The sequence below is a fragment of the Tupaia chinensis genome, unplaced genomic scaffold, assembly GCF_000334495.1.
Source record: "Tupaia chinensis unplaced genomic scaffold, TupChi_1.0 Scaffold000542_1, whole genome shotgun sequence".
Taxonomy (NCBI): Eukaryota; Metazoa; Chordata; class Mammalia; order Scandentia; family Tupaiidae; genus Tupaia; species Tupaia belangeri.
The window spans coordinates 2,823,694-2,837,942 of record NW_006160055.1 but is presented as its reverse complement, the minus strand read 5'-3'; positions in this window follow the sequence as shown (position 1 = coordinate 2,837,942).

Sequence of the window (14,249 nt, the reverse complement as noted above, 5' to 3'; positions counted from 1 at the left end):
ATCCCAACTTATATTCTGAGCAACATAGGAAAGTGTCTGTTTCCCTATAGCCCCTCCAATACAATGTGCAATCTAATTTTTCATCTTTGCCATTTAATTTATTCAACAAGTATTTATTGAACATCTCTTATATGCCAGGCACGTTCTAGGAACTGGAGATAAGGCCTTGAACAAAATGAACAAAAGTCTCTACTTTTGTAGGGAATGTGGAGCAAGCATTCTAGTGGGGAAGTTGGACAAAAGTAAATTATTTAGTCTGTGAGAAGATGATAAATACTGTGGAGAAAAATAAGGCAAGGAAGGCTATAAGAAGTACTAGGGGGAACCAGCAGTTAGCATAATGGCTATGTCGCTGGACTCCCACGTAGTCTACCGCGGTTCGTGTCCCGGACCCGGTGGCTTAAAAAACTCAGGCCGGGCGCGTGTGCGTGCGTGCCCAAGATCACGAGAGGAGAATGGAGGAGAAGGGATTGCGGCGTGACCATCCCCCCTGGGGGGTGATTTCTCGCTTTCTGTCTCTATGTCTCTCTCTGTCTGTCTGGCGAGCGCACGCGCCCTACAGTGAAAATCTCTCCAAAAAAAAAGAAAAAAAAAAGAAGAAGTACTAGGAAGGTGTGTGTGTGTGTGTGTGTGTGTTGGGCATGGGGTGCCTGCATTCTTAATTGGAATGTTCAGAAAAGGCCTCTCTGAGACTGTGACATTCAAGCAAAGACTAATGGGCTCCAGGTGTCCCAGAGAAAAAGCAACAGAATTTGCAACCTTTAGAATATCGCAAGGACTCTGTTTTGTTCCATGGGTGCTGAGCAAATCTTTGAAGTAGAGTTTGCTGCTGTTGTTGCTCTTATTATTATCATCATTATTTATTGCCAGAAGGCATGTGCACTGGCCAGAGAGAGACAGAGAACCAGAGAGAGGGGGAGAGAAAGCATCCCCAAGGGATGTGGTCTGTGTGATCCCTTCCCCTCTATTTCTCCAGCGCACAGGGATTTGGAACGTGAATGCACATGTACTTAGTGTGTTTTTCAAACCAGGAGGCCAGGATTCTAACTGGGGTCAGCCTTGTAGGATTCAACTCCCTTATCCACTAGGCTGTGGGCTGGCCCTGGAACAAAGATTTTGAGTAGAAAGTGTGATATGGCAAAAGAATTCATTGGCCACTGTCTTAGAACAAACTAGGTCCCAAGGGCTTTCTTAGGGAGATGCATATGGAAGCTATCCCTAGTGATCCAGGTGACAGACCGCAGTGTTTTAGATCAGGCTGGCAGCAGTTTTGATGGCAAAAAGTGATTCAACCCTGGGTGAAATGTGAAGGTAAAGACAATGAGATTTTCTAAAGGATCGTAAGTAGGATGTGAAAAAAAGAAGATAATGGCGACAAGCCAGGAAGGTTAAATTGCTGTTGACTTAAATAGGCGCATGTGGGAGGAGCAGGTTTAGAAGAGAGTAAGAGTTTATTTTCAGACTGTCAATTCTTATGGGTGGTATACTATTTTTAGAAGTGTGTTACTACATAGATTTGTCCTGTTCTGGCTACAGTATGAAGTGGAAGCGACTTACCAAGTCCATGTTCATTGAGAGGCTACTGAGGCAAAAGGAAAAATAACAGGAAGTTCTGCAGCCTCTGACTTAGGTGGGGAAAGAGGCTACGAACCCATCATAAAATATTAGCATGACATGACAGCAGAACAGAGCTATGGTATCAAGCCCAGCACCCTGTCAATTATTGCTTGGACCTGGTGCCAGGATGGAGGCTGAGTGTTGTTCTAGAAAACCAACTTCCTACGGGCTGGGAAATCCCCTGGTGGAAATGACTGGGTTCTGAAATTGCATTTGAGATTTTGAGCCAATCCCCGTCCATTCAAGGAGAAAGTAGGTAGAGGAGGTCTGGATGGTGGCACAGCAGTAAATGACACTTTGCAAGTGACTCACGTGGGAAGGTTCCATGTTCACATCCAGACACCTCCCTGAGTATGCCAGAGACACACAGCCCCGTATTCCAGGGCTGACTGAGGCTGGGGTTCTTTCTCTTTCCATCTCTCTCTTAAGAAATAAATAAACTCGAAGAAAGAGAAAATGAGGAAAGAGAGAGAGAGGAAGGAAGGAAAGAGAGAGAAATCAGGAAATTAATGTCGAATTTAGAGAAATCACTTTTTCTGAACGTTAACTTTCTCTTTTTCTTTTTCTTTTTTTTAAAAAAAGTTTGTTATAGGGTGCGTGCTTGCCAGAGACAGAAAGAGAAAGAAAGTGACAAATCACCCCCCAGGGGGATGGCCATACTGCAATTCCTTCTCCTCCATTTTCCTCTCAGGACTTTAGGCGCACACACATGCTGAGCATGATTTTCAAGCTATCGGGTCTGGACTTGAACCACAAAGTCGGCCATGTGGGATCTAGCCGCCTTTACTTCCATGCTATCTGCTGGCCTGTGAACCTTAACCTTCTAATTGAAAAATGGAAATGACAAATCTGGCTCTATCTACTAGGCAACATCGTGAGACTCAAAGGAGACAGTTGAAAAGCCATAAAGCTCTGGAGAAATAACAGAATTTAACACTATTAAGCAAATCCAAATAGTACAGGCCTGTTGGGTAAAACGTCTGTTCCAACACTACTCCACTTTCACCTGACAACCTTTTTTTGAAAACGAATTACCTATTTAAATTTATTTACTATTATCATTTTTTAATTTGACCAGAGAGAGATAGGGGATTGAGGGGGAATGAAAAAGCAAGCCACCATGTCCAAGACTCAAACGACAGTCAAGTCACCGCAGTCGGCCATGTGGGAATCTAGCACCCTACCCATTATGCCACCTACTGCCCCCATATCACAATCTTCCTTTTCACATTTGTACCTCACCAATGTGTGGATATCATTTATGTGTCTTTCTCACACAGGATATTTATAGAAAGCCATAGAACCATGTTTATGTAACAAATTTGATCAAGAAGTTAAAACCCCACCTTACTAAGAATCCAGTTTCTTACTTGCCTACTCTCACAATTACTAATATTTGTCTTTTTAAATTAATTTTAAATTTTAAAATTTATAAATAAAATGTTCTTCTTCTTTTTTTTTTTTTTTGAGAGGTTTTTGTTATAGGGTGCGTGCGCTCACCAGAAAGACAGAGAGAGACAGTGAGACGGAAAGCAAGAAGTCCCCCCCCAGGGGGGATGGTCACGCTGCAATCCCTTCTCCTCCATTCTCCTCTCGGGATCTTGGGCGCACATGCACATGCGCCTGGCGTGAATTTCAAGCCACCAGGTCCGGGACTCAAACCACAGTTGACTACATGGAAGTCTAGCACCATAGCCATTACGCCAACTGTTGGTCCCAAAATGCTCTTCTAAAAAATTGGAGTTTTAAAACAATTTTCCAGAGGGCATGTGAACTAGGTGAAAAGAGACAGAGAGAGGGAACCAGCAGTTAGCAAAATGGCTATGTCGCTGGACTCCCACGTAGTCGACCACAGTTCGCATCCCGGACCCGGTGGCTTAAAACTCACACTGGGCGTGTGTGCGTGCATGCCCAAGATCCCGAGAGGAGAATGGAGGAGAAGGGATTGCAGCGTGACCATCCCCCCTGGGGGGTAATTTCTCGCTTTCTGTCTCTGTCTCTCTCTGTCTGTCTGGCGAGCACACGTGCCCTATAGCGAAAAGCCTCTCAAAAAAAAAAAAAAAAACAGAGAGAGTAAGAAGGCACCTTCACAGGGGATGGCCACACTGCATCCCCTCTTCTTCATTTTCCCCTTGGGATATTGGGCACGCATGCACATGTGCCTGGTATGCCTTTCAAGAGACAAAGTCCAGTCACTTCAAACTGTATAGTCGGCCATGTGGGATCCTGTCACTTTAACTACCATGCCACACGCCGGCCCAGAATTGGAATGTTATAGTTCAGGTTTCCTCTGACCACTCTCCATAATCCTGATCCCCTTTCTACCCTTCCCAGGGATAATCAGTACGGTACACACACGTGCCCCTGTGATGTAGTATTAGTATGTCTTACTAGCAGTGAGTCTTGTTTTATCTTCATGTAAAGGGTATGCATGCATCTACTTGCCAGGTTGTTCTACTTAATAATATGCCCTAGAGGGGTCAGTAGGTGGCGTAATGGTTAAGGTGCTGGACTCTCACATGGCTGACTGCAGTGTGAGTCCCGGATCCAGAAGTTTGAAACTCATACCGGGTGCATGTATATGCATGCCCAAGATCCTGAGAGGAGAATGGAGGAGAAGGTATTGTGGTGTGGTCATCCCCCCACCGGGAGGTGATTTCTCACTTTCTCTCTGTCTCTCTGTCTCTCTGTCTCTCATAGCACACATGTCCTATACCAAAAACCTCTCATGTAATAATAATAATAATAATAACAATGTGCCTTGGAGATCTTATACACATAATAGTACTTCATTCTTGTTAGCTGTTGTGAATAGTCCAGTTAATACATTTTTAGGGATTACCATATATTGATGTTTTTATAGTATTAATTTTTCCAGTGTTGAGTATTTTCATAATTTCTCTTGGTGAAAATATTTAGAGCCTTTTGTTTTGTTTTGTTTTGTTTTGTTTTTGGAGAGGTTTTTGCTATAGGGCATGTGCACTTGCCAGACAGAGAGAGACAGAGAGACAGAAAGCGAGAAATCAACCCCCGGGGGGATGACCACGCCGCAATCCCTTCTCCTCCATTCTCCTCTCGGGATATTGGGCACGCACGCACACGTGCCCAGCGTGAGTTTTAAGCCACCGAGTCCAGGACGCGAACCACGGTCGACCATGTGGGAGTCAGCGACATAGCCATTACACTAACTGCTGGTCCCTATTTAGAGTTTTGATAGGAATAGCAATGCTACCAAACCCTCCAGTTTCAACTTCTAGGTAGCTGAGACCACATTTTAGCCATCCCAGTTCCTATTTCAGACATCATTCGCAGGAGAGTAGCAAGCGTTCTTTTTTTAGAGTGCTGCTGGATAGTTCCTACTGCCTGAGTTGATGCCAACACCACCAACTACACACAGCAGCAGCAGCAGCAGCAGCGTTTGACATTTACCAACAGTCCCTGGGCACCTGATGTCGGGGGAGTAGGCAGTCCCCTGGGGCAACAGGTGACTCACAGATTCATTAGCTGCTTGTTTTCAAGGCAAAATTGTGGGCCCCTATTTTCAGATTTCTCCATGGCAGGACAAATGCTGGAGTCTGTTTTGAAAACAACTAGTGTTTTTTTTTTTTGAGTCCCCTCTCTTTCAGAATTTACTGATGACATCTAAGAGTTGGAGGAAAAGGCATATATAGGGAAGAAAAGTTTAAAAATCCAAATAGGTAAGCCCCAATGCCACATTATTCCTGTATTGTACTAAAAAGCTATGCTTGGAGAAGCACAGCATGAGCTAGTATCTTTCCACTAGTCATCCTAGGAATATTTATTGAGCCAGATACTGGGGTTACAGCAATGAACTAGAATGTAGGCTCCACTCATGAAGGCAGGACACCATTTTGTTTTTTGCAATATCCCCAGCATCTAGAAGAGTAGAGTAGAGATTCTTTTGGGCCAGCAGGTGGCATGGAAGTTAAGGAGGCTAATTCCCACATGGCTAACCATGCTACTTGAATCCCAACCTATCAGCTCGAAAAACATGCCAGGTGTGTATGCCTGCGTGTCCAAATCCCAATAAGAGAATGGAGAAATGACTGTAGCATTGTGTGCTTTCTCACTTTCCCTCTCTCTCTCTCTCTCTCTCTCTCTCTCTCTCTCTCTGTCTCCAGTGAGTGCAAAAACCCTATGACAAAAATTTTTTTTAATAAATAAAAGAAGAAGGTGTTGGATAGTAGTGACCCCATAGTAGGGATTCAATAAGTAAAAGGATACGCTATATCATGACATCCAGAATAGATTGTGCACATAGTGGGCACTTAGTGAATGTGTTCAATAAGCGTAGGAAAACAGAAGAGTTTTAGCGTTCACACGGGGCATTATACTTAATCTCTGAAGGGTGTACTTGTAAGATGACCAAATCCAGTTGAGAGAAGCTAATATCCTCTAAACAAGCCTGCACTCTGAGCCAACCTCAGCATCATCACCTGCCTAAGGATGAAGAGTCAACATGCCTCACATCTCCAGAGAAGTTATACTGGGAAGTGGCATGACCAATGTCACCCACGTCAAACCAGCCAATGGTCCGACAGGTCTCTTGTTTCTGCCTCTGCAGTATCCCTAACCTCTCGTTTTGGTAACCACACTTTGTTTGCCTTTGAAGAGCACCCTCCTCCAACTCCATGGGTTGGTTATGATAATGAAGGTACTTTTTCATCCCTCACCTCCTAACCCCAATAAGGGAGGAACATGTGACCGAGATGGACCAATTGAACACTCTTCCCACAATTTGCATTGTTTTTTGTTTTTTGGGTTTTTTTTTGGGGGGGGAGGGAGGCAGGTTCTCTCAACAATGATTCTCCTGCCTCAGTCTCCCAGCTGGGACCACAGGTGCATTTCACTATACCCAGCTCTTTCAGACATAGTCTTGCCGTATTGCCCAGGCCAACTTTAAGCTATGATCCTCCTATCTCAACCTTCCTGAGTTGCTGGGATTACAGGCAAACAACACTGTGCTCAGACTTTAGGTTGAACTGGGAATCAAATCTGGGTCTCCTAGGTTGTCCCAGCCTGCAGAGCATAGAGTCTTAGCAGCACATGCAACAATGACTGGGCCCTCAATTTGCATCTTAACCAGCAATTAGCGTAATGGCTATGTCGCTGGATTCCCACGTAGTCGACCGTGGTTCGCGTCCCGAACCCGGTGGCTTAGAACTCACGCCAGGCTCGTGTGCGTGCATGCCCAAGATCCCGAGAGGAGAATGGAGGAGAAGGGATTGCGGCGTGACCATCCCCCCTGGGGGGTGATTTCTCGCTTTCTGTCTCTCTGTCTCTGTCTGGAGAGCGCACGCGCCCTATAGCCAAAAAAAAAAAAAAAAAAAAACCCCCTCAAAAAAAAAAAAAAAAAAGGATAGGGACCCAAATATAGAAAATAACTGGAATTGAAACCCGCATTAGTTTAGAAAAAGCATCTTGAAGAGCAGGTCTATCTGCAATTGCTATTTAGATGCCTAGAGCTTTCCTATTGCTGAATTTTCCAGGTCTAGTTAGTCCAGCTATTTAGTTCTCCCATTCTGTGGATAATTCTATAACTTGTCAATCATTACTTTTTTCTTCTTTTTCAGCTTAGCTTAATCAGGTTCAGATCCTTTTGCTTTCTGAACTAACTCCTGTATAATTCCATTGAAGTGGATTAAGAAGCAGAAAAGAGGGACTGGCAGATGGCATGGTGGTTAAGGGTGCTGTACTCCCTCATGGCTGTCTGTGGTTCGAGTCCCAGACCTAGAGACTTGTTTTCTCATTTTCCCCCTCTCTCTTTTTCTCTCTCTCTGGAAATATTTAAAAATAATAATAATAAGGGAACCAGTAGTTAGCGTAATGGCTATGTCGCTGGACTCCCACGTAGTCGACCGTGGTTCACGTCCCAGACCCGATGGCTTAAAACTCACACCAGGCGCGTGTACATGCATGCCCAAGATCCCAAGAGGAGAATGGAGGAGAAAGGATTGCGGCGTGACCATCCCCCCGAGGGGTGATTTCTCGCTTTCTGTCTCTCTGTTTCTCTCTATCTGTCTGGTGAGCACATGCACCCTATAGTGAAAACCTCTCCAAATAATAATAATAATAATAATAAATAAAATTTAAATAAAATAATTCTTTAAAAAATAAGCAGGAAAGAGATCACAGTGATTAGAAAACATTTTCTTTTTTAGGTTGGGTATAATGCACCAAAGGTTGATTTAATCAGTTTTGTTTTGTTTTGTTTCTTTGGTCTTTATTCATCATAGAGCATGTGGGCATATAAGAGACAGAGAAAAGAGAAAGAGAGAGAGAAAGAAGCACACCCTATAGGGTGGAGACCCTCCAATGAGATCTCCTTTTTCCTGGACTTCAGTCCATGATATCTGAAGCATTCACGTGTACCCAGCATGTTGCAGGCTTACCGGGCTGGGTCACCACATGGGACCTGGCGTCTCTTGACAGCACATTACCACTGTGCCACAGAGCTGGCCCCAGGGGAGAATTTTGTTTGTTTCTCCGCTTCTTTTCTCCTCCCTGAAGAGACATAGACAGTATCTACCTTCTGACAGTCCTTCAGTCCTATCACTCTGTGATCCCGCAATGCAAACTACTTTCTAAATTTTCACACTGTTTCTATTTGGTGCAGTCTATTCGTCAATTTCACTTACCTCCTCCCCCCAAATATATATTCTGAGAAGACCTTAATAGTCATGTCTATCACAGTCTTTGCTCAATTTTCAGTTGCAAGCAATAACATCTTGGCTCTGCTCAAAATCCAGTAGCAAATATTTTCTAAACAACTTCATATTAAAGATTGTACCCGAGAAATAATTCTTTCCTTTTAAAAGGATGATGGTAGTTAAGGCGGCTGAATCCTGGTTTGAGTCCCGGACCTGGGGACTTGAAAAACATATCAGGCACATGTGCATGCATAACCATAATCCTTAGAGGAGAATGGAGAAGGGATTGCAGCATGATCATTACCCTGGGGGGTGATTTCTCACTCTGTCTCTCTCTCTCTTTCTCTTTCTCTTTCTCTCTTTCTCTCTGTTGGGCACATGCACCCTATAGAAAACTAAAAAAAAAAAAGGACACAATAGGAGAAAATAAAAACACATGAGGCAGGCAAAAGGTATGGAGTATACCAAAATGTGCTTCAAAAGAATTTGATTCTAGCTCTTGCAGAAGATAATCTAACCCTGTGTGTCAGGTCCATATAACACCTTTTTGTCTAGATGTTTGTGATCTTTATCCCCTGGATATTAATCAGTCCTACTTGTGAATGATAAAAACATCATTCAGACTGGTGTAAGTATAAAAAGGAATTTACTGCCTGAAGTAACTTGAAAATTCAGAAGTAATGCTAACTTTAGACATCACTGGATCTGGGCACTCAAAAAATAAGTGTTGATCTCTCTTCATCTCTGGACTCTGAGTTAGGGCATTCTCAGGTCCCAAGCGGTCCTGAATTTCACCTTTCCCTTTCCTGTCAGTAATAGCACAAAGAGAATAGCTTCTTCCCAGTCCCTGCTGTGCTAGGCCTAGCCCTAACTCTCGGGGGCCTGAAACGTAGCCAATTGCTCTGTCCAGAAGGAAGGGATACACGTACTGAGCAGACTTGTTTCATGCATATACATGCAGAGTTCAAATGAAGAGGAGTTGGGAAGACAGGAAAGGTAAATTACCTGGACTAAGAGTGGGAGGTCTAGCTTTCTGAGGAAGATCAACTGGAAGCACAAAAAGGAGACTGGATAGTATTAAGGCAAAGACAACACACATTCATTATACTTGGCAATGGTAGCTGCTGATGCACTGGTATGGTTCAAACACAGCCTATGTGTGCAAGGAGCTCTGCCATCTGGAATGGACAGGAAGGACCCCCAAAGAACAGCCAGTCCATAGTCCTGAGGAGCCAATAGTCCAGCAACATACAAGACAGAAGCTATCTACAAGATGGGCTTCAGAATCTTACTGCATTCCTACAAATTCAGATAGTGAATTGATGAATTCAGTGTCATCTCATCCCAAAACCAAAGAGAAAGACAGAGATTATTTCATTGAATGTAAAGGACTCCTATATGAGATTGTTGGCAGAAGCAGAGTTTCTCACAGGATGGAGATCCTAAACACCTGCGTTGGAATCCTTACAGATGCTTACTCCAAGTCCAGATTCCTAGGTCCTGCTTGGGATCTTCTGAATTGTCAACACTGGAGGACCCAGAGTCTACCATTTTAAAAGAGTCCCAAGCAGGGCCTGTCCTAGGATGAGACAAATGAAGGTTCTAGAGTGCAACCTCTAAGGAGGTCCTCACTTATAGACCCATTCTGTACTGTATAACCCTGAGAAGTGTCTTCATACTATACTTCACTAAAATTAAACATAATCCTGGACCTACCTATCATGCCAGAACTGCCTCCTTAAAGATTGTACCCGGGACCCCTCACTCTTCCTTAGCCTAGTCCTGGCTCTGATCCAGAGGCTTTGGAGTTCTGAGTCATACCAAGTTTGAGGACTGCTGGCAGGGGTGGTTAAGGGTATGGGCTTCATGAGACCAGCAGATGGTGTAATGATTATATTGCTTCACTCCCATATGGCCAACCATGGTTCAAGTCCTGGACCCAGCAGCTTGAAACTCACACCAGGCACGTGTGCGTGTGTGCCCAATATCCTAAGAGGAGAAAAAAGGGGAAGAAATTGCAGCATGGCCATCCCTGCTGGGAGATGGGAGAGATGTCTGTATCTCTGTCTCTCTCCATCTCTCTGGCGAGCACTTGTGCCTTATACCAAAAATCTGGGCTTCAGCATAACAGTGCCTCCATGTGGTTGTGGCCATGATTAATAATACAGAAAGTAATCAGTGACTGCAGTCAGGTAAAATAATATAGAAAGCATTTAGTACAGTTTCATGGGAAATAGGAAACACTCTATAAATGTGGGGAGCAAGTATTTATGTTATTATACTTCACATATAAATTTACATCCTTTAATATACATACTTTACTCAGATCCCACCCCATCATCCTACATAGACAATTATAACCACCTAAAATTATTCAACTCAACGGGTAATTATTGACTGTCCACTTCAAATGCGTAGCACATGCTCATAATTCCTGTGGAAAGCAATGATGAAAAACAAATAGTATCTATCCTTAGAGTACTACTCAGAGAAAACCTAGCCAGAGCTAAAATTGGAAAGCGAGGAAACTAGAATGTTCTGTATTCATCTGGCACCTACCCATTTGAATCCTACAGTGTATTCTTCCCTTACCTTATCTCCATCTGCTGTGCCTAACTAACATAGCTAGCTACACTGCCATAGCTGACGATACTGCCTATATCTAACTAAACTCCCATATCAAACTGTACTCCCGTAGCTAACTACATGGTCACAGCGAACTATACTGCCTAATTACATTGCCATATCTAACTAAACTCCCATAGCTCACCGTACTGCCATAGCTAGCTATACTCCCATATCAAATATACTCCCATAGCCATACTGTCGTATCTAGCTATACTCTCACAGCAAACTCTACTGCCGCAGCTAACCCTTACCATATCTTAACTATATTCCAATATTGAATTATACCCAGTCCTCAGCTAATTTCTGCCATATCTAACTATGCTCCCATAGCTAACAATATCCTCCCCTTAATTGTATCCAATAAACTATACTCCTATATCTAAACCTACTGTCATAGCTAACTATCTTGCCATAATAAACACTTTCCAGATGTCCAGAGTAGTCTCAATTCTCAGCCCCTAGATGAGATTTGGAATCTGACTTCTTTCACCTCTGGAGGATCAGCCACACCTACCATTCCAAGTATTCTACACTTTTCAACTTGTCTCCATACTATACCTAAAGTTAAACATAATTCTTGATCTACCTATCATGCCATATCTCTTTATTATGCAATTAAACTTCAATTTATTAAGCAGCTGCTATATGCAAGTGATATGAAGTTGCAAAATAAAACATAAATATCATTCATATTTGCTATGAAATATCCCCCAAAGCTTGCCTCAACTTTAAGCACAGATCCTACCAACTGGAGTCTTACTAGGTAACGAAATGCCTGTGGGGTTTTGGTTTGCCATTCCTCTATATTATTTCTTTCTCTATAACACTCACAGAGATATACAATATGCCGGAACCCTGCAACTACTGTAGGCAAGTTCTACACAAGATAGGTACCAGGAGGCATAAAACTTCATGTAACTCTTGCTGCCACCTCCTGGCCTTAGATTGTAAATGAACTGCAGTTTTCAGAGATGGGGCTAAGGTTCTGAAATGGGTTAGAAAGCTTTCTTTCACTCTACAGATAAAAAGTTGCTATAGCTACAATGACTGGGCTTAGATCTTAAAGACCATAGTAATACAGAATTTAAGTGGGAGATTTAAACTAGCTGTAGGCTAAGCTAAACCTGTTAAGACACTACTGAATTGAACAATAAGCCCTCTCTTCTCTTGCCTAATATGTACCAAATTTGATGTATTAGCCTGAAATCCATGAAAAGTGCATTGGGCATGGTATACATTTCTGAAATGAAAAAAAAGTCATTTAAATAAATAATTTAAAAATTTATTTTATTTTTAATTCTTTTTTTTTTTTTTTAAAGTTTGCTATAGGGTGCATGTGCTTACTGGAGAGAAAGAGAGAGAAAGAAAAACTGAGAAATCATCCCTTGGGGGGATGGCCATGCTTCAATCCCTTCTCCTTCATTTTCCTCTTAGAATTTTTTTGAGCTTGCATGCACACATGGCTGGTGTGTTTTTCAATCTGCTGAGTCCGGGACTCAAACTGCACAGTTGGCCAGGTGAGATCCAGCCACCCTAACCTCTACACTACTTGCTGGTCCTTAAATTTTATTATGTGTTTTGCCTTTTGTCTATTTAAATAAATCTGTCTTGGAAACAGCCTTACACCATAGATTAAAAGATGAGGATGCGATTCCCCAGAGAAAGAACTTTCTTTTGTTTCATGAAATGTGTTGATGGACAATTTAGGTTGTGTAAGAATTCACTCAGAGAAACCAGCAGATGACATGGCAGGTATGAATCTGGAATCCCACATAGCTAACCATGGTTCAAGTCCCGGACCCAATGGCTTGAAACTCACGTCAGGTGTGTGTGCATGTGTGCCCAAAAATCCCAAGAGGAGAGTGAAGGAAAAGGAATTGCAGAGTGGCCAACCCCTACCTCTACCCCTGGAGGTGATTTCTCACTTTCTGAATCTTTATCTCTCTTTCTGTCTCTCCAGCAAACACACGTGCCCTATAGCAAAAATCTCTCTTAAAAAGAAAGAATTCCCTCTGATAAGTAAGCAAAGAGGAAGAAAAAGAGAACAAAATTGTTCTGCATAGCAATGAGGAAAAGTATGAGTTGGTGTAAGGAGCAGGACATGAGAGGAAGCTGGAACAGAGAAGATGAAGCAAGAAGGGAAAGGCTGGGGCCCAGAGGGCATCGATAGCTTTTCTAGAGGAAGGTGGTAGTCAGCCTCTGTAACAAGACAGCATGACCTGGTACTACCTGGATGGGAGAAAAGTCAGACTCTCATATGACAGAAGCTTCATGTTTTACTTAACCAAAGTGGATACCCCTTTCCAGTCCATGCCACAAGTGTCACTTTTGATGGCTTTGTGCATTTTTTAAGTTTATGTCTGCAAGTTCCACTCTCCCTTCCTACCCTGAGCCTCACAGGGTTTGCTCCATGTTCTCTAGCCCTGACAGTTTTCAGTTTAGAAAGATCTTGTCACTTGAGGTGGGATTGTAAATTCAGCCACTCCTCCTTATTTCTTACATCATTTCTATACACCCTCTAAGACCAGGTTCCCAGGCCACTTTGACACATCACGAGTATTTTTCAGCCCAAGGGATACCAGTCTCTGTCCAGCTGATGTTAAATGAATTTGGCTTCTTGCCTATACATGATGTACTGTGAGATGAAGAACTGCTTCACCAGTTTGACCCAAAACTTGAGTATAACCCCTCATGGTTTCTGGCACCATGATGTTCTTGAAAATGTAAGAGAACACTTGAAAATGTGCATCTTGTTCAGATGGAAGAATTAATTTCTGTAGGAAAGTAAGACTTAATAAATAAAGATCAAATTCTCCCTTGCCACCCTACAGACACCTAGAAGAGGTTGTTTTAAAGACCTTGAGAAGAGGGCCAGAAGGTGGCATGGTGGTTAAGTCATTTGACTCCCACCTGGCCAACTGTGGTTTGCATCCTGGACCTGGTGGCTTGAAAATCACATAAGGTACATGTGCATGCATGCCCCCAAATCCCAAGAGAATAGAGGAGGGATTGCAGTATGGCCATCTTCCTTTGGGGGTGATTTCTCACTTTTCCTCTCTCTGTCTCTCTCTGGTGCCCTATGGCAAAAGCAAATAAAAACAAACCTTAAGAGGAACTAACTTAAACTAGGAGAGAAAACTTCTGGGACCTATAGACAGCCTCCAGCAGTGTCTGTGCTTACAGGAGGTACAGGCCTTCCTTCCTCATTAGAACACCTCATGTAACCATACAAAAAACCTGGTCGAGCTTGGGTTTCCAGCTGACAAAATGAGCATACAGGAGATTTATTAGGGAGTATTCATGAGCAAGAAAGGAGGAAAAGGAAGCAGGAAT